This window comes from Trachurus japonicus, chromosome 17 (genome assembly GCF_045865225.1).
Source record: "Trachurus japonicus isolate A0001 chromosome 17, Traja_1.0".
NCBI lineage: Eukaryota > Metazoa > Chordata > Actinopteri > Carangiformes > Carangidae > Trachurus > Trachurus japonicus.
The window spans coordinates 7,838,299-7,865,113 of NC_140923.1; the positions used below are offsets into that span (position 1 = coordinate 7,838,299).

The following is a 26,815-nucleotide window of genomic DNA, read 5'->3' on the forward strand; positions in this document are numbered from 1 at the left end:
AAGTCTCTCTGTCCATACAGACCATCTCTATAGGTGGCAGTCAGCTCTTGTGACTAATTTCCCATGTGAGGTTATTACAGATCTATTACTTGATCATGGAGTTTCAGTTTCATGAAATTCAATGTTAGTCATCCTTAACAATAAAGCTTGTACCGGAGCAGGACACATTGACTTCTGTATCCCTTCGATAGCTCAGTTGGTAGAGCGGAGGACTGTAGGAGAGCAGAGCAGTGCAGACATCCTTAGGTCGCTGGTTCAACTCCGGCTCGAAGGAGGAGATTTTTAAAGGTGATATGAAGTTAGCTTAAGGGGGAAAGGTTTGGGTTAGTCTTGAGGAAATTATAATTCAGGAAAAGGGCCTCTGAAATCATGTAAAAACAACTGTGTTTGTGTGTTATGGTGATGTAAGTCATTTAGCAATCACATTATGAAGACCATTGAATTTATTGAGTCAAAAACAAGTACCATTACCATCAAATGGCCAGTTTAGGTTAAGGTTGGTGGTAGTGTGTTTGTGTTTGTGTTTGTGTGTTGTGGGGACTTAGTCGTTTAAGTCAATATGAGGACAATCGACTTTATGGGGTCAAAAGCACTATGACCTTCACTGGCCAGTTTAGGTTGAGGTTAGGATGTGTATTTCTGGCCCTGGTATAACTCCAGTTGTGGGGACCTAAGTCTATTTGCACAGTCAAATTGTGAGGACTGTGTTCACTTTATGGGGACCCATGTCCACTTGATGTAGGTCCAACAACCTCACCTGTAAAAACCTTCCTCCTTCGAGCCGGAGTTGAACCAGCGACCTAAGGATGTCAGCACTGCTCTGCTCTCCTACAGTCCTCCGCTCTACCAACTGAGCTATCGAAGGGATGTAGTAGCAGTTGTGGTCTGATGAAAAATCTGTGGCTCCACCTGTAAACGTCTCCTCCTTCCAGCCAGAGTTTACAACTGAGCCAGAGGAGAACATTTGTTACAGATCTACAGGTCATTTAAAAAAAAAACCCATCTGAATAATTTGGTCTATTGTAATTGTCATCTTTAAAAATGTAGATGTTTCAGAAGTATGTTTACTGCTCAGCAATCCACAGTACAACACAGGAGCAGATCCCTTCGATAGCTCAGTTGGTAGAGCGGAGGACTGTAGGAGAGCAGAGCAGTGCTGACATCCTTAGGTCGCTGGTTCAACTCCGGCTCGAAGGAGGAGGTTTTTACAGGTGAGGTTGTTGGAACCACTTCAACTGGACATGGGTCCCCATAAAGTGAACACAATCCCCACAATGTGACTGTGTAAATAGACTTAGGTCCCCACAACTGGAGTTATACCAGGGCCAGAAACACACCTCCTAGCCTCAACCTAAACTGACCATTGAAGCTCATAGTGCTTTTGACCCCATGAAGTCGATTGTCCTCATATTGACTTAAATGACTTATGTCCCCATAACACACAAATACAAACACAGTTGTGTCTCCATGATTTAAGAAGCCCTTTCACTGAATTACATTAAGAGAACAACTTCCTGATAGATGAATAAAAACAAGCTGGTACTTCCTACAATACAACTTGTTTGCTGTACTGTGGACTGCTGAGCAACAAACATGCTGTTGAAGCTCGACATTAAAGATGAGGACAACAGTACAACACAATCTTTTTATATATTCACTTTAAACCATGATCAAACTGGAGATCTGTAATAAAATTGGATGTTCTCCTCTGGCTCAGTCATGGACATGAGCTCTGGCTCGAAGGAAGAGGAGACGTTCACAGGTGGAGGTGTAGATTTTACATCAGTGCCTGAGCACATTCGATAGCTCAGTTGGTAGAGTGGAGGACTGTAGGAGAGCAGAGCAGTGCTGACATCCTTAGGTCGCTGGTTCAACTCCGGCTCGAAGGAGGAGGTTTTTACAGGTGGAGCAGCATCTGATGTGTCCAGCATTAGGAGCATTTCAATCACACCAGTCAGCTCTCTGTGTTTAATGTTCACAATGTCAGGCTCTCACTCCCAGAGTGCAATGTGCTGTACTTTGTACTGCTCAGCAATAAACTGTAATAATGATTATTACATTATTATTAAAAAAGACAATAACAACACAAAAAAGTCTCCATACATTATTAACTCAAACCATGATGAAGGCAGATACTACAATCAGGTTCAGTTGTGGACATCAGCTGACCATCAGCATGGAGATGTCCTCAATGGGGGGAGCATCACCTTGCTTTTACTTTATCTGGAAGCTGTTCTCTGTAAGAGCTCTATCTATAAAATCCTCCTCCTTCGAGCCGGAGTTGAACCAGCGACCTAAGGATGTCAGCAGTCCTACAGTCCTCCGCTCTACCAACTGAGCTATCGAAGGGATACAGAGGCTGACGTGTCCTGCTCCAGTACAAGCTTTATTGTTAAAGCAGAAGTAAGTGATATATTTGTATTAATATAAGTCTTAAATAGTTATATCTTCCGACAGCAATCACTTACATAGAGTGTTTGGTCTGAAACACGGGTCTGTCAGTCACTCTGCTCTGCTCTGAGCCGAGGAGAAAACATTTATCGTATCCTACAGTTTTTATCCAATGAGGAGAGAGAACGGCATGCAGGGCTGTGTGTGCAGCCAAGGGACACTGTGAATGTGGTGACGTAGGGACGAGGACTGTTATGGTGCGTTCAAGGAAACTCGTATTTTTCCGACCGTGAAGTCGTACCAGTTCGATCTGGTACGAGTTCACCGGTCGGAAGTTACGAGTGGCCGTTATAGTGACTTTCACCGGTAAAACAGGTCGGAAAAACACGAGTGGGTTGCCTGGAACGCTACAAAGTCGTAAGTTGTGACTTGAAGCTGTAATTTACAATTTCAAAAGCCTGCCTGGAACGCAGCATTAGCGAAAACGACCGGACCACTTACTTCTGCTTTAAGGATAACTAACATTGTATTTCATGTAACTGAATAATTGTAATGATGAATATTTCCATAAATTCTTTTTGGGATATTTTGCAAAATCCATGATCAAGTAATAGATCTGTAACAACCTCACATCGGAAATTAGTCACAAGAGCTGACTGCTAACTATGGAGAAGCTCTGTATGGGCAGAGAGACTTTTTTTTTCTTTTTTTTACTGGATTTTACTGGCCCTGGTATAACTGCAGTTGCGGGGACCTAAGTCTTTTTACACAGTCACATTGTGGGGACTGTGTTCACTTTATGGTGACCCATGTCCAGTTGAAGTGGTTCCAACTGCCTCACCTGTGAAAACCTCCCCCTTCGAGCCGGAGTTGAACCAGTGACCTAAGGATGTCAGCACTGCTCTGCTCTCCTACAGTCCTCCGCTCTACCAACTGAGCTATCGAAGGTGTGTAGCAACCACTGCTCTAAAATCCACTTCATTGTCAAGGCTAAGAGAAAAAAAAATAGAATTAATATTTCCACAGATTCCTCACGTGTACTTGGTCAAATCACTCTTCTGTGATTGATTCAATTACAAGTGCAATAATTTCATATCAGCCATTATTCTAGCTATGTGCAGGTGTTGTATTCAGGCCCAGATTTTATTTGTGGATGTGAGTTACAAATGTTTTGACATAGTCCCCATAGGTTTAGGTTAAGATGCAGGTTAGAGAATGTGTGTCTGTGTTGGTTTTATGTATGTTGTGGGGACTGTGTTCGCCCTATGGGGACCCATGGTCGGTTCAGGTGGGTCCAACAACCTCACCTGTAAAAACCTCCTCCTTCGAGCCGGAGTTGAACCAGCGACCTAAGGATGTCAGCTCTGCTCTTCTCTCCTACAGTCCTCCGCTCTACCAACTGAGCTATCGAAGGGATACAGAGGATAACATGTCCTGCTCCGGCTTCAGCTTTATTATTTAGGATGACTAACATTGTATTTCACGTTACTGAATAATTGTAATGATGAATATTTCCAAAAATTATCTTTTGGAAGTTTTGCAAAATAATCAAGTGATAGATCTGTGACAATATGACTTGTTGTCAAACTGCAGATGTTCTAATCAGGCCCAAGTTTCAGTTAGTCACAAGAGCTGACTGCCACACATAAAGATGTTCTGTATGGGCAGAGAGACTAGATTGTTTTTTTTTTTATTTACTTTATCTATCCAGAAGCTGTTCTCTGTAACAGCTCCACCTGTAAAAACCTCCTCCTTCGAGCCGGAGTTGAACGAGCGACCTAAGGATTTCAGCACCGCTCTGCTCTCCTACAGTCCTCCGCTCTACCAACTGAGCTATCGAAGGTGGGTTTGCACAAGCATCCACTGCTCTACAATCCACTTCATTGTCAAGGCTAAGAGAACAAAAAGGTAGAATTAACATTTCCACAGATGTTCTGTATGGGCAGAGAAACTAGATTTTCTTTTTCACTTTTTCTATAAGGAAGCTGTTCTCTTTAACATCACCTGTAAAAAACCTCCTCCTTCGAGCCGGAGTTGAACCAGCGACCTAAGGATGTCAGCACTGCTCTGCTCTGCTCTCCTACAGTCCTCCGCTCTACCAACTGAGCTATCGAAGGGATACTCGCAGCCCGTGGACAGTACAAATCGATAATGATGCCACACTCAGAGAAGCTGCACTTTACAAATCAAGTAAAAATCTCCTGCTGAAGCATCCTCGGTGGTGAACTCTCAGCTGCATGCTAAAATCCCCCCCTTTTACGCTGCAAATTAAGTTTCCATAATATCTTTTCAGACCTACCGTACAGTTCTGCAAGAAGTGACATCAGCACCTGCACTTACAGAGCACTCACACAGACTCAGGGAAGGAAGAGTGAGCTGCCAGCCGTCTGACTGGTAAAAGAGATCTGTCACATTTCATTCCCGGGCAGAGCTCCAGGAGGAGGATCCTGCAACTTCCATGTGAGACGCCTCAATCTCTGTAAATACTAGACCTGCTCTGGTTGAGAAATTCCTTGAGATAATTTCTGTTGTGACGACAGACGACAAGCCGGACTACTACGCCCGAGCTGAACCTGAACCAGAATAATTTTACGAAGGTGTCCATATCGATTAAACCTTTTTCCTTTGCTGGGGAAAGCTGAATACTAGCTGCTATATGACCAATGGAAAAGGAGCTTGGGTTTTCATTTGCTCTAACAATGAAAATGATCTGGTTTGGAAAAAAACTAATTCATCTCTATTAGAAACGCTAGAAATAGTAGTGTGATCACCAGATGTAAAAGTAGCAAAAGTGATGGGTTGGTGCTTTAACCTTGACTCCAGTAAGTCATTACTTTAGCAGCCTGTCTCACATTACACAGTCGTTTAGTTCATTGTAAGCACTCCTTGTTTATTTAAAGATACAGTGTGCAGCTTTACCTGTGACGGAGTCATGCTCGGCTGACACTGGACGCCTTGCATTCGACCACTCCATCAGTCGCTGCTGAAAGATGAGACATTGTTTCCTGTTGTCGGCCCACACCCAGCCTCCCATGCAGACGCTCTGCACGTCTCAACATGTCACTTTAACCCGTGACCTTCACCTGTAAAGATGTCAGACCTGTTATTAACTACTTTGCTTCCCACATTCAGATGACATTGATTTATTTATTACACCGTTTGTTAAGTGTCTTCTCACAGTGCATCTCTTCGCATCAGGAGAAATTAGCTGTTGCTCTTTCACAACACACTGATGAGTTCAAGCGAAGAGCATCAGATGACTCATAACTTTAATAACTATAATTTTTTAACAGCATAATCAAGTAGGAGTTTATGATGAAATGACAGCCACTGTTTCACTCGTCACAACCCAGCAGACGCTGTTATGTATCAAAAAAATCTTGTTTCAGTTTGAGAAATTAAATATTACGGTTACATGTTTCTATTGTGTATTATATTGGGAATCATGTCCTACAACAATATACAAGTCTTTTAAACACTGAAATCACAACAATCGGAGGGTAGGAGGAGTACGACGGAGTATTAGGGCCACATTGACAAATAAAAAAATCACAAACTTGGACTTTATTCTCGTAAATTTACGACTTTATTCTCAATAATGTTACGACTTTTTTCTTGTATGAAATGTACGACTTTATTCTCAAGAATAAAGTCGTAAATTTACAAGAATAAAGTCGTACATTTCCTACGAGAAAAAAAGTCATAACATTACAAGAACAAAGTCGTAAATTTACGTGAATGAAGTCGTAAATTTACGACTTTGTTCTTGTAATGTTATGACTTTTTTTCTCGTAGGAAATGTACGACTTTATTCTTGTAAATTTACGACTTTATTCTTGTAATGTTATGACTTTTTTTCTCGTAGGAAATGTACGACTTTATTCTCATAAATTTACGAGAATAAAGTAAATTTATGACTTTATCCTCGAAGTCTGTGTTTTGTTTTGTTTTCTCAATGTGGCCCTTATAATCCGTCGTAGAGGAGTGACTAACACACACACACCCACAAATACAGGAAGGACCAACCAATGTATTATTTAAATAACTGAAACTACATTTGTTAGACAAAAGACTTTGGTCGAAACAATCAGATTCTTATTATTTATTAATTTCTAAGTGGATTTTGATTAAACTCGTTCATTCACACACCTGGAAAATTGACGTTTATCAGGCAACAAATCAAAGACCCACTGATAATCAGGCAGAGCAGAAAAAACACAGCAGGATGTAATCAGCACCTGCACAGGTGAGTATCAGGTAATCACATCATCCATCTTCCACATTCTGCTCAGTTTATTTGAGTTAATAATAATATTTCATAATTTAAACTGATTTAAATCAAACATGAAATATCACATCCTGTACAGCACAACCAGAGTCGCAATGTGAACAACATTTACTTTTCTAAACACATTTAGCCCAGTTTCAACCTTGACACCTCATCATGTTTTGACCTATAAATCCTTAAATGCAGGGTTGTTAATATTTCTAGACCAAGTCCATCTGGAAGATGAGCTGCAAATTGAGTTTGCATATGCTGAATGTAAAACAGCTTCGTTGTTGTATGACCTTCATTTTTTTTTTTTTTTTTTTCTGCAGCAGCCTCTCCATGTGTCTTGTGTCGGTCAGCACTCAGAGGATGAAGGTTTTTATTATTCACATTATGCATCAACTAAAAATAAACAAACTACAAAGTTAAATAAAAGCAGAATTTGAGTCATTGTAACAGTTAAAAACGACGCACCGTTGATACTTTCACCTTTGGATCAATATCCGAGTATTCAGTTCTTCTGTGGCACAATAGATCCACACAATCATCCATGTATAATACCTGCAGGCGTATCAGTTATTGAGTGTCGGTAAAATAATTGAAAACAATTGGCTAAATTGGATATCACTCCTCTTTTTACAGATGCAGCTAATTCAACAAATTAACAAATGAGCCAAAACCCGACACACACCACTGTGAAGCAAGTTCATTTCCATTAAATGATAACACATTCCAGCCAATTCAGGGTTTTTTTTTTCTTCCTTTTTTTTTTTTTTTTTTTTATTATTTGCGTATTCATAAATTCCGGGCACGGGCGCATGAACCTCAACCTTTGTTAATATGAATATATTGTGAGGCATTTGCATAATCCACTTCATAATCCACTGCAGCACTCGGCGGTAACAAAGATAAGGAGGGGTAGCCACTGTTTCTCCTGGGAACGCTACACAGATAAACGGAGCAAAAGAGACCCACTTTCTGCTCCTATTATGAGATAAAAAAAACAGGAAGGCTTTGCAAAGTTTTCACTTTCCAGTGCATTTCCCTTTTAGAGACAGATGGTGGTGGAATATCATTATTTGTATGCTTTTATTTATTTCTTTATTTCACAGACGCTGAAATTTTTTTTTTTTTTTAACTGAATTTCCACCGAGACGATGTGCATGGGTTATTTATGTATCCGCCACAACAGAGCGTGCTGATTTCATTACCCCCGCTGAAATGTGATCGTCGCAGAAAAATGTTTTTCACACAAAAAAAAAAAATTGAGGAACTCCGGTGTGCAGCGGGAGGAATCACAGGGCGACAAATGAGCAAACAGAGAGCAAAACTCCCCGCTCGTCCTGAACATCACTAATGAGACCCCCTTTCAGCTTCAATATGGATGGAAAAGTGTGTGTGTGCATGTGTGTGTGTGTGTGTGTGCACGACTTTCTGAGAGCATGAATGTGTGTGTCGTGACTGAGGTGGTGAAAAGCCTCCCTCCCTCCCTCCCTCCCCCAGCCCAGTCTTTCCAAATTGGCCTCTGGGATGACGCCACCACACAAGTACATCCATCCCCGCTGTGCTGCATGCATTCCTGGTGTGTGTGCGAGTCTCTGCATGTGTGTGTGTGTCTCTGTGTGTGTGTGTGTTTGGACAATGGCAACACTTCCTTTTTGGCCTAAATGGCAGGGAGCCCCAGCCATTGTGGCCTGATTAGGACTCCCATTCAAGCTCTCTGGGATTTCTAATTGCGGGGGCCTTGTGTGCAGGCGAACTCCCCCTCACTTCCCACCCCGCTACAACTCCCCCTCACGACTACTGTAAGACTTAATGAGACACAATTACTGCCCCCTAGGAGTCCTAGAGCGAGCCAATCACAAAGACAGGCAGAGACCCCCAGTGAATGGCCACTCAGAGGAGAAAGAGACAGAAAGAGGGAGCAGGAGGGGAGGAGAGAATCACAAGCCCTCATTGTCCAGAGAAAGCGCAGAGAGAGGAGCCTTTTTTTGGAGAAATATAAATGTTTTTATTTAATGCCGGCTCATAATTAGGCCCCTGAGAGGGAAAGGGAGAGCCAAAGGAGTGGAGAGGGTGGGGAGTTCAATGGGGAAAAAGGCCTGTAGGTACAAAAGACGAAGAATGACATGCTTAGGAGGAGGAGGAGGAGGAGGAGGAGAAGGGATGGAAGGTGGTAGAAGAGGAGGACGAGGAGGAGGAGGAGGGGAAGAGGAGAAAAGAAAAGGGGACAAATAGATATTGAGGTGAAAAAACACAGAGGCAGAAAAAGAAGACAAAACCAAGTGGAAAAACTTGACAGGACTTTCTTCTTTTCTTCTCTTTTTACAGCGCTCGGCGTGGGAAATGCGGCCTGACATTGAATGATGCGTGCCATGCCAGGCGCGGTGAAAAAGCTGAAGCGGCGGCGACGACAGCAACCGCGTTGTTTTTTCAGGTCTGGCACTTTATGTTCAGTTTTCAAGGCAGGATATTCTTCAATTTGAGGGGCCTTTCTGATAATAAAAAAACAAAACAGTGTGGGAAGCAGCATCTAACAGAGGCGACAAAAGTTTGGACCTCAATAAAAAAAATTGAAAAAAAAAAAAGCTTTTCACTGTATGGGAACATTTACTGTGTTATTGTAGAATAGTGTAGATATTGTTTTGAGCAGTCGTGTCTGGGGAGTTTGAAGCGTTCTCATGGACAGAGGGGGGGGGGGGGGGGGGGGGTGAGTGATGGGGTGGGGAGTGGTGGTGGTTATTGCTGAAAGCTGAGCCTGTGTATGATGTTCGCAGAAGAGGAATATCCAGGATAGCAGATGTCACTGACCCAGTGAAAGACTAAACGTCAGTCAGTTCTCTGGAGAAACGCTGCATTCTTGGACGAATTCAGTTCGCAGCACAATGCTCGCCCAGCAGGAGAGGGAGGCAGGTGTGTGGAGTGAATGATAACAATAAAAGGCTAAAACAGACACTTGCATTGATTTTCTTAAGATGCAAAAAAAAAAAAAAAAAAGCTGCATAACATTTTCAAACTGTCTGGAAAAAACACTCACACACAATAAAATTCAACATTATAACAGCTCTGTTTCTCAAGAACAGGAATCATTTCATTGGAGGTGGTCAGGGCCACATGACAGATGTTTATACTTCCAGTGGTGCTGAACTGATGCTGTTGTCTTTATCTACTGGTGTCTTTAACAGAGTGTTTGTTCAGCAAGTATAGAAACGGTCCTGCGGCCCTTCGATAGCTCAGTTGGTAGAGCGGAGGACTGTAGGAAAGCAGAGCAGTGCTGACATCCTTAGGTCGCTGGTTCAACTCCGGCTCGAAGGAGGAGGTTTTTACAGGTGCGGTTGTTACAGAGAACAGCTTCCAGATAAAGTAAAAAAAAAAGTCTCTCTGCCCATACAGAACGTCTCCATAGGTGTCAGTCAGCTCTTGTGACTAATTTCCCATATGATGTTATTACAGATGTATTACTTGATCATGGATTTTGCAAAATATCCCCCAAAAAAATTAAATTCATCATTACAATTACTCAAGTTACATGAAATACAATGTTAGTTATCCTTAACAATAAAGCTTGTACTGAAACAGGACACATATGCCTCTGTATCCCTTCGATAGCTCAGTTGGTAGAGCGGAGGACTGTAGAAGAGCAGAGCAGTGCTGACATCCTTAGGTCGCTGGTTCAACTCCGGCTCGAAGGAAGAGGTTTTTACAGGTGAGCTTGTTGGAACCACTTCAAGTGGACATGGGTCCCCATAAAGTGAACACAGTCCCCACAATGTGACTGTGTAAATAGACTTAGGTCCCCACAACTGGAGTCATACCAGGGCCAGAAACACACCTCCTAACCTCAACCTAAACTGGCCATTGAAGGTCATAGTGCTTTTGACCCCATGAAGTGTGTTTGTTGTTGTTAGTGTCTGTTGTTGTTGTTGTTGTTTGTCCTGTTCGATATTTGGTTATATGGTGTCCCGTGGATGTTTTTGTTGTTGTTGTATGTGAGAAGTCGATTGTCCTCATATTGACTTAAACGACTGATGTCCCCACAATGCACACACACAAACACAGTTGTGTCTTTATGATTTCAGAAGCTCTTTCACTCAATTACATTAAGAGAACAACTTCCTGAACAGCGCTCAGCAACATTGCCATTCAATAAAAAGTCATTAGTTACGACTACAGCACAGACTGTGCTACACACTCTACTCACTACACACTCATGACTGTATCTTCCACGTGTGCGACACCTTTACTCTTAACCTTGGCCTGTTGTTGTTGAAACCACTTCAACTGGACATGGGTCTAAATCTCAGGACTTGCTTTTTAACTGTGTAAATAGACTCAGGTCCCCATAACAGCAGTTATACCAGGGCCAGAAACACACACCCTGACCACTACCATCAACGTTAACCTAAACTGACCATTTGATGGTGATGGTGCTTGTTTTTGACCCAATAAATTCAATGGTCTTCATAATGTGATTGTTAAATGACTTACATTACCATAACACACGAACACAGTTGTGTCTACATGATTTCAGAGGCCATTTTCATGAATTATAATTTCCTCGAGACTAACCCAAAACCTTCCCCTTTAGCCTATTTTATATCACCTGTAAAAACCTCCTCCTTCGAGCCGTAGTTGAACCAGCGACCTAAGGATGTCAGCACTGCTCTGCTCTGCTCTCCTACAGTCCTCCGCTCTACCAACTGAGCTATCGAAGGGATGTTTTATACTGTCATGTTCTGCATTGTAGGAAGTATCAGCTTGTTTTTAATTTATCTATCAGGAAGCTGTTCTCTTAATGTAATTGAGTGAAAGGACTTCTGACATCATGGAGACACAACTGTGTTTGTATGTGTGCATTGTGGGGACTTAGTCAATATGAGGACTGTTGACGTTATGGGGTCAAAAGCACTATGACCTTCAATGGCCAGTTTAGGTTGAGGTTAGGAGGTAGTTGTGGGGACTGTGGGGGACCCATGTCCAGTTGAAGTGGTTCCAACAACAACCTCACCTGTAAAAACCTCCTCCTTCGAGCCGGAGTTGAACCAGCGACCTAAGGATGTCAGCACTGCTCTGCTCTCCTACAGTCCTCCGCTCTACCAACTGAGCTATCGAAGGGATGTTTTATACAGTCATGTTCTGCATTGTAGAAAGTATCAGCTTGTTTTTTATTTATCGATCAAGAAGCTGTTCTCTTTATGTAATTGAGTGAAAGGACTTCTGACATCATGGAGACACAACTGTGTTTGTATGTGTGCATTGTGGGGACTTATTTGCGCATTTCCACTAGCACGGCTCGGGTCGACTCGTCTCGGCGCGCTATTTGCATGTTTCCACTAGCACGCAGTACCTGCAACCAGGTACACTTTTGGTATCACCTCAGCCCTGGTTCCAAGCGAGCCGAAGCGTTACTAAAACGTGACGTCAGCCGACTGCCTTCCACTGATTGGCCGATGAGTGTCGTCACTGGAAGCGTCATAACCGCTCGATGACCGACAACAGAAATGTTCCTGCTGAAGCCAATACATCCATGGCTGAAGCCTGTTATTACGTGACTTCATTAAGTTTGAATATTTTTTCATGCGAGAAAGTAACTGTTTAGATCCCAAATGTGCGGTTAGTTTATCCAAACGACGGCTGTTTTAAGTTTGCCCCGATGTTTTTCAGAGAAGTGAAGCTCCAGGTCCGAGCAGCGACCGCGACATCATAGAGGCAGCAGCCCGGCTCCTGACCATCACCCCGGGGAGAAAACGACCGCTAATTAACTTACCCGATGGCTTTTAGAGGTTTACCACTGGCTGGTTAAACTCTTTTTAGGGGATAAATGTTGGTCTCATTGATGAAATCTAACAATTGTGACTGTAGCAGAAGTCTGTTTGTGGTTAGACAGAAGAGCAGCACTGCCAGTGCCTTGGGGTCTGTACGCACAGAAAACACCATATTTACATCAATAAATAAATGTTTTACAATGAACCAGGCCGATCTCAGAGCTGGCAAGACTCTCCGGTAAGGCATATTGAATGGTTAAATGCCGTTAACGGGACGAGAGCAGTCAAAACGGCGGTTTAAAGCTAGCTACAGCGAGGGTAGGTTCGCTTCCTGTTTACAAAGTAAAAGCACCAATTCTATCATAATAGCTTGCCTTATGATAAAAGGCAATGGGTATTTTATTTTGTGAAAATAACCGGAAGTGCGTTGCTCACTACGGCTAGCTTATACTCACGCCGACTTCGTCAGAACAAAATTGTAAACAGCTGGTATTTTGTCAGATTTTCAACACGTTGGGGATCTAAACGACTACTTTCTCGTCTGAAAATGTTTCAAATGTTGCCTAAAGTTATATATTTACAGAGTTTAGAGCGTTGCTCGGCGCCGTGTTATGACGACCCCGCCCACGTCGAGGAGGCACTAGTGATGCTCAGTTGTAATGGAAACACAACCAAACCGAGCCGAGCCGTGCCGAGCCGAGCCGTATCGAGCCGAGCCGTGCTAGTGGAAAGGCGCCATTACTCAATATGAGGACTGTTGACGTTATGGGGTCAAAAGCACTATGACCTTCAATGGCCAGTTTAGGTTGAGGTTAGGAGGTAGTTGTGGGGACTGTGGGGGACCCATGTCCAGTTGAAGTGGTTCCAACAACAACCTCACCTGTAAAAACCTCCTCCTTCGAGCCGGAGTTGAACCAGCGAACTAAGGATGTCAGCACTGTTCTGCTCTCCTACAGCCCTCCGCTCTACCAACTGAGCTATCGAAGGGATGTGCTCCTGTGTTGTACTGTGAACTGCTGAGCAATAAACATACTGCTGAAACATTTCTAAAGATGACAGTTACAATAGAACAAATTATTCAGATGTTTTTTGTTTTTTTTAATGACCAAGGGATTTGTAACAAATGTTCTCCTCTAGCTCAGTTGTAAACTCTGGCTCGAAAGAGGAGACATTTACAGGTGGAGCCACAGATTTTTCATCAGACCACAACTGCTGCGCCATCCCTTCGATAGCTCAGTTGGTAGAGCGGAGGACTGTAGGAGAGCAGAGCAGTGCTGACATCCTTAGGTCGCTGGTTCAACTCCGGCTCGAAGGAGGAGGTTTTTACAGGTGAGGTTGTTGGAACCACTTCAACTGGACATGGGTCCCCATAAAGTGACTGTGTAAATAGACTTAGGTCCCCACAACTGGAGTTACACCAGGGCCAGAAATACACCTCCTAACCTCAACCTAAACTGGCCATTGAAGGTCCTAGTGCTTTTGACCCCATGAAGTCGATTGTCCTCATATTGACTTAAATGACTGATGTCCCCACAACGCACAAACACAAACACAGTTGTGTCTCTATGATTTCAGAAGCCCTTTCACTCAATTACATTAAGAGAACAACTTCCTGAACAGCGCTCAGCAACATTGCCATTCAATAAAAAGTCATTAGTTACGACTACAGCACAGACTGTGCTACTACTCACTACACACTCATGACTGTATCTTCCACATGTGTGACACCTTTACTCTTAACCTTGGCCTAAATCTCAGGACTTGCTTTTTGACTGTGTAAATAGACTCAGGTCCCCATAACAGCAGTTATACCAGGGCCAGAAACACACGCCCTGACCACTACCATCAACCTTAACCTAAACTGACCATTTGATGGTAATGGTGCTTGTTTTTGACCCAATAAATTCAATGGTCTTCATAATGTGATTGTTAAATGACTTACATCACCATAACACACAAACACAGTTGTGTCTACATGATTTCAGAGGCCCTTTTCCTGAATTATAATTTCCTCGAAACTAACCCAAAACTTTCCCCTATTTTATATCACCTGTAAAGACCTCCTCCTTCGAGCCGGAGTTGAACCAGCGACCTAAGGATGTCAGCACTGCTCTGCGTTCCTACAGTCCTCCGCTCTACCAACTGAGCTATCGAAGGGATGTTTTATACTGTCATGTTCTGCATTGTAGGAAGTATCAGCTTGTTTTTTATTTATCTATCAGGAAGCTGTTCTCTTAATGTAATTGAGTGAAAGGACTTCTGACATCATGGAGACACAACTGTGTTTGTATGTGTGCATTGTGGGGACTTAGTCAATATGAGGACTGTTGACGTCATGGGGTCAAAAGCACTATGATGGCACTACAATGGCCAGTTTAGGTTGAGGTTAGGAGGTAGTTGTGGGGACTGTGGGGGACCCATGTCCAGTTGAAGTGGTTTCAACAACAACCTCACCTGTAAAAACCTCCTCCTTCGAGCCGGAGTTGAACCAGCGACCTAAGGATGTCAGCACTGCTCTGCTCTCCTACAGTCCTCCGCTCTACCAACTGAGCTATCAAAGGGATCCGCTCCTGTGTTGTACTGTGGACTGCTGAGCAATAAACATACTGCTGAAACATTTCTAAAGATGACAGTTACAATAGAACAAATTATTCAGATGTTTTTGTTTTTTTTAATGACCACGGGATCTGTAACAAATGTTCTCCTCTAGCTCAGTTGTAAACTCTGGCTGGAAGGAGGAGACGTTTACAGGTGGAGCCACAGATTTTTCATCAGACCACAACTTCTGCGCCATCCCTTCGATAGCTCAGTTGGTAGAGCGGAGGACTGTAGGAGACTAGAGCAGTGCTGACATCCTTAGGTCGCTGGTTCAACTCCGGCTCGAAGGAGGGGGTTTTTACAGGTGAGGTTGTTGGACCTACATCAAGTGGACATGGGTCCCCATAAAGTGAACACAGTCCTCACAATTTGACTGTGCAAATAGACTTAGGTCCCCACAACTGGAGTTATACCAGGGCCAGAAACACACCTCCTAACCTCAACCTAAACTGGCCAGTGAAGGTCATAATGCTTTTGACCCCATAAAGTCGATTGTCCTCATATTGACTTAAACAACTAAGTCCCCACAACACACAAACACAGGTGTGTCTCTATGATTTCAGAAGCTCTTTCACTGAATTACATTAAGAGAACAGCTTCCTGAACAGCGCTCAGCAACATTGCCATTCAATTAGTTACGACTACAGCACAAACTGTGCTACACACTCTACTCACCACACACTCATGACTGTATCTTCCACATGTGTGACTCCTTTACTCTTTACATTGGCCCTAAATCTCAGGACTTGCTTTTTGACTGTGTAAATAGACTCAGGTCCCCATAACAGCAGTTATACCAGGGCCAGAAACACACACCCTGACCACTACCATCAACCTTAACCTAAACTGGCCATTTGATGGTAATGGTACTTGTTTTTGACTCAATAAATTCAATGGTCGTCATAATGTGATCAGCATAACACACAAACACAGTTGTTTTTACATGATTTCAGAGGCCCTTTTCCTGAATTAAAATTTCCTCAAGACTAACCCAAACCTTTCCCCTTTAGCCCAACTTCATATCACCTGTAAAAACCTCCTCCTTCGAGCCGGAGTTGAACCAGCGACCTAAGGATGTCAGCACTGCTCTGCTCTCCTACAGTCCTCCGCTCTACCAACTGAGCTATCGAAGGGATACAGAGGTCAATGTGTCCTGTTCCGGTACAAGCTTTATTAAGGATGACTAACATTGAAATTCATGTAACTGAAACTCCATGATCAAGTAATAGATCTGTAATAACCTCACATGGGAAATTAGTCACAAGAGCTGACTGCCACCTATGGAGAAGGTCTGTATGGACAGAGAGACTTTTTTTGCTATAGGGATGCTGTTCTCTGTAACAGCTCCATCTATAAAAACCTCTTCCTTCGAGCCAGAGTTGAACCAGCGACCTAAGGATGTCAGCACTGTTCTGCTCTCCTACAGTCCTCCGCTCTACCAACTGAGCTATCGAAGGGATACTTGTACTCCGCATTGTAAGATGTATCAGCTTGTTTTTAATTTATCTCTCAGGAAGTTGTTCTCTTAATGTAATTCAGTGAAAGAGCTTCTGAAATCATGTTTGTGTGTTTTGGGGACATCAGTCGTTTAAGTCAATATGAGGACAGTTGACTTCATGTGGTCAAAAGCACTATGACCTTCAATGGCCAGTTTAGGTTGAGGTTAGGAGGTAGTTGTGGGGACTGTGGGGGACCCATGTCCAGTTGAAGTGGTTCCAACAACAACAACAACAACAACCTCACCTGTAAAACCATCCTCCTTCGAGCCGGAGTTGAACCAGCGACCTAAGGATACCAGCAGTGCTCTGCTCTCCTACAGTCCTCCGCTCTACCAACTGAGCTATCGAAGGGATGTGCTCCTGTGTTGTACTGTGAACTGCTGAGCAATAAACATACTGCTGAAACATCTACATTTCTAAAGATGACAATTACAATAGAACAAATTATTCAGATGTTTTTTTTTTTTTTAATGACCAAGAGATCTGTAACAAATGTTCTCCTCTGGCTCAGTTGTAAACTCTGGCTCGAAGGAAGAGACGTTTACAGGTGGAGCCACAGATTTTTCATCAGACCACAACGGCTACTACATCCCTTCGATAGCTCAGTTGGTAAAGCGGAGGACTGTAGGAGAGCAGAGCACTGCTGACATCCTTAGGTCGCTGGTTCAACTCCGGATCGAAGGAGGAGGTTTCACAGGTGTAGCTGTTACAGAGAACAGATTCCTAAGTGAAAAACATACAGAAGATCTCCATGCTGGTAATCAGCCGATTTCAACAACTGAACCTGACAGAGATCTGTGTGTTGATCATGGTTAGGGGTAAAATGCATGAATTGTTGTTTTCATCTTATGGTCATCTCTACTAATAATGGACATTTTTCATTGCTGAGCAGTGGACAGTATACAGCGCATTGCATTCTGGGAGTGAGAGCCTGACGTTGTGAACATTAAACACAGAGAACTGACTGCTGTGATTGAAATGCTTCTAATGCTGGACACATCAGATGCTGCTACACCTGTAAAATCCTCCTCCTTCGAGCCGGAGTTGAACCAGCGACCTAAGAATGTCAGCACTTCTCTCCTACAGTCCTCCGCTCTACCAACTGAGCTACCAAAGGTGTGTTCGTACTGTCACGTTCTGTATTGTAGGAAGTATCAGCTTGTTTTTAATTTATCTATCAGGAAGCGGTTCTCTCAATGTAATTCAGTGAAAGAGCTTCTGAAATCATGGAGACACAACTGTGTTTGTGTTTGTGCGTTGTGGGGACATCAGTCGTTTAAGTCAATATGAGGACAATCGACTTTAAGGGGTCAAAAGCACTATGACCTTCAATGGCCAGTTTAGGTTGAGGTTAGGAGGTGTATTACAGGTATAACTGCAGTTGTGGGGACCTAAGTCTATTTACACAGTCAAATTGTGAGGACTGTGTTCACTTTATAGGGACCCATGTCCAGTTGAAGTGGTTCCAACAACCTCACCTATAAAACCCTCCTCCTTCGAGCCGGAGTTGAACCACCGACCTAAGGATGTCAGCACTACTCTGCTCTCCTACAGTCCTCCACTCTACCAACTGAGCTATCGAAGGTGCTCAGGCACCGTTGCAGCCTGATGTAAAATCTACACCTCCACCTGTGAACGTCTCCTCTTCCTTCGAGCCAGAGCTCATGTCCATGACTGAGCCAGAGGAGAACATCCAAGTTTATTACAGATCTCCAGTTTGATCATGGTAGTAAATATAAAAAGATTGTGTTGTATTGTTATCCTCATCTTTAATGTAGAGCTTCAACAGCATGTTTATTGCTCAGCAGTCCACAGTACAGCAACTGAGTGAATCCCTTCGATAGCTCAGTTGGTAGAGCGGAGGACTGTAGGAGAGCAGAGCAGTGCTGACATCCTTAGGTCGCTGGTTCAACTCCGGCTCGAAGGAGGAGATTTTTACAGGAGCAGCTGCTTTATCCACCTGAACCATTTATGAACACAGTCCCCACAACATGAGTAAAACCAGCACAGACACACACACACTCTCACACACAACCGTCATTGTCACTTAAGCTCAACTTTATGGGGACTCTACATGTAGTTCAAACTCCTAAAGAGTATTTGTAATGAACATCCACAAACGAAACCTGAGCCTGACCACATCACCGGCACATACATAAAAATGGCTGATATGAAAGTATTGCACTAGGAAAAATGCAACCAAATGGTCTATTTTTGAACAGTGGACACCTAAATGCACATCCCTTCGATAGCTCAGTTGGTAGAGCGGAGGACTGTAGGAGAGCAGAGCATTGCTGACATCCTTAGGTCGCTGGTTCAACTCCGGCTCGAAGGAGGAGGTTTTTACAGGTGAAGTTGTTGGAACCACTTCAACTGGACATGGGTCCCCATAAAGTGAACACAGTCCCCACAATGTGACTGTGTAAATAGACTTAGGTCCCCACAACTGGAGTTATACCAGGGCCAAAAACACACCTCCTAACCTCAACCTAAACTGGCCATTGAAGGTCATAGTGCTTTTGACCCCATAAAGTCAATTGTCCTCATATTGACTTAAACAACTAAGTCCCCACAATGCACACACACAAACACAGTTGTGTCTCCATGTTTTCAGAAGCTCTTTCACTGAATTACTTTAAGAGAACAGCTTCCTGATAGATCAATAAAAAACAAGCTGATACTTCTTACAATGCAGAACATGACTGTACAAACATCCCTTCGATAGCTCAGTTGGTAGAGCGGAGGACTGTAGGAGAGCAGAGCAGTGCTGACATCCTTAGGTCGCTGGTTCAACTCCGGCTCGAAGGAGGAGGTTTTAACTTCTGTCACTGTCTGGATAACGGTGAATAAAACAGAAACAAGCTGTTGTATCCTCAGTACTCATGACTTTAACGACAAAAGAGACACATTTCTCTTCCAGAATCTTCTTTTGAATTGAAACAACACTCGCTCCCTCTCAATCACACACACACGCACACATACACACACACTCTACCTCGGCCCCATGGTCCTTTCAGTGAGTGCGGCCTCTCAGCTACTGACTGAACCCCCTTTGTTCGGCGGTGACCCTCTTAAGCGCAGGTTGAAGCCTGCAGCCATTCCACTTTGGATTTGGACCCTATCGCGTGTCACACGGCTAAGTCGACCAGGACCGGGCCTCTTCACTCAAACGCACGGCAACAAGTGTCTATTCACATCACAATGAAAGCTGCAGCAGGGTTTAAGCTAAAATAACTGGATCAGCGACGCTGCGAGCGGCCAGAGGTGAAGCTGCATCACCCCAGTTACAGATGCAGTAAAAACCAAACAAAAAACTTCTTCTATTCAATTATTGCCAACTACAGTACCTGTCCATCCAATGATTGCACCGGTTGCCAATGGTTAAACACCAGTTCTACTAAATCTAGTTACATTCAAATAGGTCCAAGTGGTAGGCCTAACTATGACAGAGATTTCCACTAAATAGTCCCAATACAACAAATGTGTTGTCAAGTAATATGAGTACAGCTTTGCAACAGAAGAGTCTGGGTACTTAAAGGGATATTTCAACATTTTGGCAAATTCGCCTATTGCCATAATCCCTATAGTCATAGGAGTAGGTTCATTGCCTTTACAGTAATTGTCGGTGCATGCAGTCTTTAGATCGCCGGGTCAGAGACGTAAGCTCTCACCTTTCCCTCATCAAACTCATCAAATACACAATTCAACAACTCCAAAACGCTCTGGTGAACAAGTTGTGACCTGCACATTCACCACGCTATAAAATAATCATGTAACATTACAAGACGAGACCAGTCTAAAAAATTATATCCACAAAACCAAAACCAATGGAAATGTAATAATAATTATTATAATGAGTGTACAGTTTGAAAAGAATGAAAATGAGAAGTCAGGGGCTAATGTTTTGTTTCTAAAAATAAAAATTATATGCATTTCAGTTTCCTTTTCTTTTATCGTCATAAAGTATGACATCCCTGCAGCATACATATTCTAATATCCCATGTTGTCCTGAAAAAGGTGTATATAACCAACTCGTACAGTATATCGGCCTGTGTTTCATTCACTAACATTATTGATGATATAATCTAATAAAATTGACACTTGCAAAAAATAATCCAGTAAAATTAGCTCAATATCACTGCTGTTGAAATGATGTTGCATGAAGCAACACATTATCTCCTAGATCATTTGTGCTGGAAACAAGTGAAGTACAAATAAGAAGAGAACTTGTTTTACAGTACAATTTTTTTTCTTTTTAAGAGCGAGTATCAAAGACCTGTTCAGATGGTTTATTTTTGGAGCTGCCTTCGACGTCTGCCGTCATATGACTGTCAGCCTGTTGCTGCTGGAACAACAACCTCTGACACCTACAAAGTGGAACGTGTCTTTGTCAGTTTCAAGTGGCTCTCTGTTGGTTTCATCAGCTTAATCAGGTCCAACTGTGACTGAGATTGACAGGTCATATGTCAAAAGTGAATGTTTCACAAAGAGGTGCAGATTTCCTGGAGTTGCTTTTCAAACCTTTACTTATTTATCCTGGAAAACTTATCTAATCCCTCGTGCTTTTCTTTTTTTTTTCATTTCCTTGATTTCACTCTTTCAGCTCCACACGCTGAGATCAGGGAGCAGCTCAACGCCACAGAGAAAATGTCAAAAGTGAATCAAGTAACAAATGATATCTACAGTACCTACATTATGTATGTTAATGTTGTTTAATGCATGTTCTGCATTAAATCAGTGGTTATCGCGCAAACTAATGCTTCATTGTGTCTGTGTGAATTTATGTAAATTAACTGTTTTTCTATTAAAGATGCACTTGATATATTTCACACATCAAAGTCAGAGTATAGGATGTTTTAGTCTTTTAAGATTTGTCAAGACTTGGGAAAAACAGGACCCAAAATCCTCAAGCAAAATCTTATTCTGGCATTTGGGGAAAACCAAGATGCAAAAAATGAACATTTGAGGTGGGAATCATCAGATGATATTATCATCATCACTGTGGTTAAAAAACATACAAACAAAAAAACATTGTTATGCATAAATTGTGATTTTGTGACTTGTGTGTGATTGTGACTTCATACTTTGTTCATTTCACTTAAATCACAAATAGTCTTCCTGAAGCTGAACAGACTGTCTTAACAAAGTTTCTTCAGGGTTTTAGTGCCAAAAAAAACTAAAATTCATATTTGCAAAATATTATTATACGCTGAATCAAATTACCCCTCCTTCCCAAAAAAAATTGGAACATGTTGAACCAGCAAATTTTACATACAGAAAACCATAAAAATTAAAATCTGTTACTTATTTTTCATGAGTTGGCTGAACAGTATTTACATTTGAGAGGATTTTGTTTCTTCTCTTCCCTTCTGCAGAATGTAGCCGGAGCTAACGGGTCTTTACTTTGACTTTCATGTGGCTGGTGGAGGTTTAGAGAGCGGAGCCAGAGGCTGCCGGGTTAGAAACTCTTCTCATCTGTTTTCTCCTGCTCCTGGTGACAAACATAAAACTCCACCACCGGTCAGATTTAATTAAATGAACTATAAAATCACTGTATTAAAATGCGTCCATCAGAGTAATCAGGACGTATAGGAGAAGTAGAAATTAGAAAGTGGAGTTTAAATAGAAAACCTAGAGTTTTTTGCAGGGTGCTTTGATCTGGGATCAGAAGTTGCGACTACTCTCCACTCACATATTCTGATTCAAAGCAGTGAACTTCCAACAGCAGCAGCAGCAGCAGCAGCAGCTTCCATCCCAGAGCCTCAGGCTGGAGTTCATGTCTGCAGCTGGAGGGACGAGTCGTTTGAAAGCACAGACCCTGAACGTCTCTCTATTAATATAAAATAATCTGTTTTCTCATTGTTGGGACTGAAATTCACAAAAAAATATGAAATTACATGAGAAATCAGTGGATCACAACGGTGCATTGTTCTTAATAATGGGAGTGTCTCCTTAAATAATGTTCCTATAAAGCGCCATGGTTATAACAATAACTAAAACAAGAGCACTGCACCTGTTTTCAGTGCCATGCTTATTAGATCATTCAGTGGTTAGATTTAGGAAAGGACTGTGATTTTCGAAACACATATTATGTTGAACTTTGTTATTGTCTTGGTTTGGTTTTAATCTCAGCGTTCACCTCATATGTTTATTGTGCAAAAACAATAATCATAGAAGTCCCTAATTTTATCCAGGTGTGCAACACAAGGTTACAACGATAGAGACAATAAAAACTGATGATTTCACAAGGGAATCGAACATCGGTCTCCCATATCATATTATATTAATATCATATCATATTAATCTGTACACTACAGCCTCTTACTGACGTGGACTTTGTCTCTTTGTGTGAATAAAAGCAGAACCCAGGAAGTGACACACCTGAATGGAATGCAGCCGTTTTTTTTAATCTGTTTTGTATTTTCACAAATCAACTTGTTCTTTTCGTTTCCCACACAAATCATTTCCTCTGATGCAAAATGTGTCAGATTATTATCTAGTTCGCAGTGACTGATGCAGATTTCACATTATTTCCTTCCTGTGTGTTTTCATTCGTTCGTTGGTGGTTACTACTACACGGTGCAGTGTAGTAAACACCATGAGAAAACATTAACAGCGTCAGCGTGATGAATGATCACTGGTGGGTAATCATTATCCAGAGAACTACTGTCGAGTCAGGTTTGTGCGGGAGGAGGCCGCGCTGCAGAATTGTTTTATTTGTGCAATAACTTTTACTTTTACAATCACTTTTTAATGTATTTACTGTCTGTGACTGACTTGACTGGTCCTGTACAGGTGAAACCCGTGATTTTTTTTAAAAAAGAATCACGAGGATGTTGACAGCAACCAAGAAAAACAAAAAGGGCCCCGGAGCCAGTTTAAGGATCAAGTCTCGCTGTGACTGGAAGTGATGTCCTCTAACGACAGATGCCGTCGTCCTCCACATGACAAAATGTTGCTGTCACTCACTTGTCACTCTGTGTCGCTTTGGCTCCGGGAGTCTCCTCACAACAGCAGCAGCAGCAGCTCAGTAAACACTTTGTGAGATACTTTCTTTTCAAACGCTGATGTTGAAAAGATGCTGAAGAGCGTGACTGACACTTTAAGTCTTAGGAGGAAAAAAAAAAAGAAATCCCAACAAAAATATATTTAAAATAAATACAAAAGTCAAGTGTTTCAGATAAGATTTTCTACATTTTGGAAATGTTAAAAAACTGGATTTCTGGCATTGCAGAGGATGAAGAATTAATCGCCTCATTTAAAGCAGCAGTGAAGGTGTGAAGTAGTCCAGGACAGATTGCCCTCTGGTAATCATTATCCAGCGTTTTAAATCTTTTAAATCCCAGACTGCAGCTCAGCCATTAGCTTCACTGAGAGTGCCGGCTGTCTAAAACATTTACCAGGCCGCCGAGCGACTCCTGCAGCCGCCGCTGTCCAGCCAATTATAATCAGATCCTGTCACAGCTCAATCACAGATCAGATAGATTAGATTTGAATCCTTTATGAGGATTTTTTTTTTTTTTGCTTTGTCTTTAAATCCTATGACACAAAATCTCTCCTGGTTGAGCCGTCACTTAAAAACACAGGTTGTTCTACAGTTATTAAAAAAAAGAACGATAATAACAAATGTATGGTGATATATTTTAGTGGGTCACCTGACGTCTTGCTGACACAAACAATTCACACTTTCTGTGATTGATTGTGAGAGTGCATGAAACAAATATGGCCTCATAAATGTGCGTTTATTGTGGTTCACACCTCCACACACACTGTGGCCTCGCTGCAGGTTCTGACATTTTATCGTACATGATTCAAACCAGACTGAAAAGATGTGTTAATGTATAGTCAGGGTATGTTTTATTAACACTGCTCTCAGCTGTAAATGTACATATGTAGTGCTTTTCCCTAGTGCACAAGACTGAAACAGTGCCAGCAGACTCGCCTGATGAAACTGCACCGTACAAAGGTCATAAGACTATGCCATTGTTCTGGCTTTAATACAGGGCCAAAGGTCACACTGGATCGATGCAGCTCTGGTTTTCATTGAAAGCAGAGAAAGTTGTCACATTGTGGACAGTTTAAACTCTGGTTTAACTCTCGAATGAGACACAGGAAACAAATGACAGAGTGTCTTTCTGTTGTTAAAAACATTTAATCTCTGAGGCAGGTGAGTCTCTCTATGTATCACATAGCACTGTGATGTTGAGGCGTTGGCCTGGAAAGCCAATGGGGAGTCCCACAGGTTCAAATTCTGCTCACAGTGAGTCAGTTCGAAATGCTCAAAGTCTATATTTACTCTTTCCTGACAACATTTGGTGATACGCCAGTGTCATCTCCCAGGAGGACAATGACACATAAAATAGCGCATGCTAACACAGCACAATTCAACCTTGTTTTTTGTTTGTATTAATGTTATGTTTGTATTAAAGCTCCATACAGTATAAAGGTAGACGTTTGTGTTAAAGCTCCATATGGTATAAAGGTACGATGTTTGTATTAAAGCTCCATACAGTACAAAGGTAGACGTTTGTATTAAAGCTCCAAACAGTATAAAGGTAGACGTTTGTGTTAAAGCTCTATATGGTATAAAGGTATGATGTTTGTATTAAAGCTCTATACAGTATAAAGGTAGATGTTTGTATTAAAGCTCCATAAGGTATAAAGGTAGACATTTGTGTTAAAGCTCCATACGATGTTTGTGTTAAAGCTCCATACAGTATAAAGGTAGACGTCCATGTGTAGTGTGATTATAAAGCAGCTCTAGGATCTATATTAATACTGTGAAAGTATCAAAGCCTCAGTCCACAGAGAAATGCACACAGCCTGTATTCAGAAACTGAGCCTTAAAACTTCCTGTCACTTTGTGATGTCACAACAAAGCAGCCACCCAAAGCCCCGCCCCCTCACCACCTGGACCCACCATCTCACCCTTGCAGGATTTAGTTTCTCTGAGTGTTTTATTGTGGAATTTATCTGTTTTTATTGGATCGCTCAGATTTAAGTTGGCCAATCAGAAGAGAGGCGCCTCCTTCTCTTCTGATTGACTGACACCGAGCTGTTGTTAGTACTAGCAGAGCTCCAGAGAGAAGCTGAGAGAGGAGGTGGAAAGCTACGCTGAGATGGTTTTTGGTTCTTAAAACTACAAATATCTCTGCGTCTGGATCACCACACAGGAGAGGTGTAAATAAAGAGGCCTTTTAAAGGGATAAACCATCAACTTTTCCTCTCGCCCACACCCTGATGACAGTGGAGCTGTAAAAACAGAACAATGAAATGTACTATAAATCAACCATTTGTAATGTCAACCTGGTCTCGCTGAGGAACACAACACAGTGACACAACAACCACGTCTTCATCATTCAATGTGCAGGAAACCAGGTAGATTGAAAGGTAGACACCCTCTACTTACACACTAATTTCCTCTTTCTTTCTCTCTTTCATCCTTACCCCCCACCTCACCCCTTCCACCCTCTTCACTGTCCACTTTTCCCACCTCCTCCTCCTCCATCCTTCCCTCTGCCCTCCTCCCTCCCGCCTCTTTCTCTCTCCCTCTCCTTCATTTGGCTGAAGCTAAATGTCTTGTGTGAGATAACATCACAGTAGGAAATTCCGCCTGTGTTGCCAGACTGCTCAGTTTTCTCCCCAGGGCTGGCAACAATGTGCGTCCTTCATAAGTGCCTCTGCAGCGCTCAGGATCTCCACTCATCCCCTGTGAGCCCGGTCAAAAGACCCGCCGGCGAAACCCAATGCCGCGCTCCCAACTCCACGCCAGAGCCACAGCAGCTAGCCAGCGGGATTACTGCAAAGACACCGAAAAAGTCCGACACATACACTCACACGACCACAATAATGTCCAGAGACCATTATCAGTCTGTGAGTCTGCGCTCACAAATCTGTGTCTCCGACTCTTTCTGGTTTTCTTCCAGATTCTCTTTGGAAAAAACTGGACCGAATAGACTTGAGCTGGTTCCAGACGTATCTCCTCCATCTTGAGAATGATCTTTCAATTATGTTATTTTAAAGACTTGACTTCCTGGGGTGTCAGGTCTCCTGCTAGCCTCCAGCCACTTGGACTGATGACATAATCCAACACATGAAAACCAAACATGTCATTTTTACAATCTGTTTTTTTAAAAGATTAAACAAACTAGATACAACATGGATTAAAGTATGTTTAATGTTGGATTGCCACTGTATTTGTGCAAAGCTAAGCTAACTAGCATCTTGTATAGTATCAGACATGTAGTTCTTTTGCATAGAAACACAGCCCATTGCTACAAATACGACTCTCA

At 42.4% G+C, this 26,815-nt stretch overlaps 19 non-coding genes across 19 annotated transcripts; 9 read left to right on the top strand and 10 right to left on the bottom strand.

Annotated features, from left to right (window-relative positions):
* Positions 1-181: 181 nt before the first annotated feature.
* trnay-gua (transfer RNA tyrosine (anticodon GUA)) lies at positions 182-274 on the top strand. The gene is made up of 2 exons: positions 182-218; positions 239-274. It is a non-coding gene; the product is annotated as a tRNA-Tyr (tRNA).
* A 498-nt stretch (positions 275-772) lies between these two features.
* Positions 773-865, bottom strand: trnay-gua (transfer RNA tyrosine (anticodon GUA)). Its single transcript has 2 exons — positions 829-865; positions 773-808 (listed from the first exon to the last, which is right to left on the bottom strand). It is a non-coding gene; the product is annotated as a tRNA-Tyr (tRNA).
* A 239-nt stretch (positions 866-1,104) lies between these two features.
* On the top strand, positions 1,105-1,197 carry trnay-gua (transfer RNA tyrosine (anticodon GUA)). Its single transcript has 2 exons — positions 1,105-1,141; positions 1,162-1,197. It is a non-coding gene; the product is annotated as a tRNA-Tyr (tRNA).
* A 1,069-nt stretch (positions 1,198-2,266) lies between these two features.
* trnay-gua (transfer RNA tyrosine (anticodon GUA)) lies at positions 2,267-2,349 on the bottom strand. The gene is given in 2 exon segments: positions 2,267-2,302; positions 2,313-2,349. It is a non-coding gene; the product is annotated as a tRNA-Tyr (tRNA).
* Positions 2,350-3,712: 1,363 nt separating this feature from the next.
* On the bottom strand, positions 3,713-3,805 carry trnay-gua (transfer RNA tyrosine (anticodon GUA)). The gene is made up of 2 exons: positions 3,769-3,805; positions 3,713-3,748 (listed from the first exon to the last, which is right to left on the bottom strand). It is a non-coding gene; the product is annotated as a tRNA-Tyr (tRNA).
* A 605-nt stretch (positions 3,806-4,410) lies between these two features.
* trnay-gua (transfer RNA tyrosine (anticodon GUA)) lies at positions 4,411-4,508 on the bottom strand. The gene is made up of 2 exons: positions 4,472-4,508; positions 4,411-4,446 (listed from the first exon to the last, which is right to left on the bottom strand). It is a non-coding gene; the product is annotated as a tRNA-Tyr (tRNA).
* A 5,375-nt stretch (positions 4,509-9,883) lies between these two features.
* Positions 9,884-9,976, top strand: trnay-gua (transfer RNA tyrosine (anticodon GUA)). Its single transcript has 2 exons — positions 9,884-9,920; positions 9,941-9,976. It is a non-coding gene; the product is annotated as a tRNA-Tyr (tRNA).
* A 284-nt stretch (positions 9,977-10,260) lies between these two features.
* trnay-gua (transfer RNA tyrosine (anticodon GUA)) lies at positions 10,261-10,353 on the top strand. The gene is made up of 2 exons: positions 10,261-10,297; positions 10,318-10,353. It is a non-coding gene; the product is annotated as a tRNA-Tyr (tRNA).
* Positions 10,354-11,683: 1,330 nt separating this feature from the next.
* trnay-gua (transfer RNA tyrosine (anticodon GUA)) lies at positions 11,684-11,776 on the bottom strand. The gene is made up of 2 exons: positions 11,740-11,776; positions 11,684-11,719 (listed from the first exon to the last, which is right to left on the bottom strand). It is a non-coding gene; the product is annotated as a tRNA-Tyr (tRNA).
* Positions 11,777-13,648: 1,872 nt separating this feature from the next.
* On the top strand, positions 13,649-13,741 carry trnay-gua (transfer RNA tyrosine (anticodon GUA)). Its single transcript has 2 exons — positions 13,649-13,685; positions 13,706-13,741. It is a non-coding gene; the product is annotated as a tRNA-Tyr (tRNA).
* Positions 13,742-14,490: 749 nt separating this feature from the next.
* Positions 14,491-14,583, bottom strand: trnay-gua (transfer RNA tyrosine (anticodon GUA)). Its single transcript has 2 exons — positions 14,547-14,583; positions 14,491-14,526 (listed from the first exon to the last, which is right to left on the bottom strand). It is a non-coding gene; the product is annotated as a tRNA-Tyr (tRNA).
* A 311-nt stretch (positions 14,584-14,894) lies between these two features.
* Positions 14,895-14,987, bottom strand: trnay-gua (transfer RNA tyrosine (anticodon GUA)). The gene is made up of 2 exons: positions 14,951-14,987; positions 14,895-14,930 (listed from the first exon to the last, which is right to left on the bottom strand). It is a non-coding gene; the product is annotated as a tRNA-Tyr (tRNA).
* Positions 14,988-15,221: 234 nt separating this feature from the next.
* On the top strand, positions 15,222-15,314 carry trnay-gua (transfer RNA tyrosine (anticodon GUA)). Its single transcript has 2 exons — positions 15,222-15,258; positions 15,279-15,314. It is a non-coding gene; the product is annotated as a tRNA-Tyr (tRNA).
* A 750-nt stretch (positions 15,315-16,064) lies between these two features.
* trnay-gua (transfer RNA tyrosine (anticodon GUA)) lies at positions 16,065-16,157 on the bottom strand. Its single transcript has 2 exons — positions 16,121-16,157; positions 16,065-16,100 (listed from the first exon to the last, which is right to left on the bottom strand). It is a non-coding gene; the product is annotated as a tRNA-Tyr (tRNA).
* A 231-nt stretch (positions 16,158-16,388) lies between these two features.
* trnay-gua (transfer RNA tyrosine (anticodon GUA)) lies at positions 16,389-16,481 on the bottom strand. Its single transcript has 2 exons — positions 16,445-16,481; positions 16,389-16,424 (listed from the first exon to the last, which is right to left on the bottom strand). It is a non-coding gene; the product is annotated as a tRNA-Tyr (tRNA).
* A 300-nt stretch (positions 16,482-16,781) lies between these two features.
* trnay-gua (transfer RNA tyrosine (anticodon GUA)) lies at positions 16,782-16,874 on the bottom strand. Its single transcript has 2 exons — positions 16,838-16,874; positions 16,782-16,817 (listed from the first exon to the last, which is right to left on the bottom strand). It is a non-coding gene; the product is annotated as a tRNA-Tyr (tRNA).
* A 1,483-nt stretch (positions 16,875-18,357) lies between these two features.
* trnay-gua (transfer RNA tyrosine (anticodon GUA)) lies at positions 18,358-18,450 on the top strand. The gene is made up of 2 exons: positions 18,358-18,394; positions 18,415-18,450. It is a non-coding gene; the product is annotated as a tRNA-Tyr (tRNA).
* Positions 18,451-18,765: 315 nt separating this feature from the next.
* Positions 18,766-18,858, top strand: trnay-gua (transfer RNA tyrosine (anticodon GUA)). Its single transcript has 2 exons — positions 18,766-18,802; positions 18,823-18,858. It is a non-coding gene; the product is annotated as a tRNA-Tyr (tRNA).
* A 380-nt stretch (positions 18,859-19,238) lies between these two features.
* On the top strand, positions 19,239-19,331 carry trnay-gua (transfer RNA tyrosine (anticodon GUA)). The gene is made up of 2 exons: positions 19,239-19,275; positions 19,296-19,331. It is a non-coding gene; the product is annotated as a tRNA-Tyr (tRNA).
* The last annotated feature ends 7,484 nt before the right edge of the window (positions 19,332-26,815 follow it).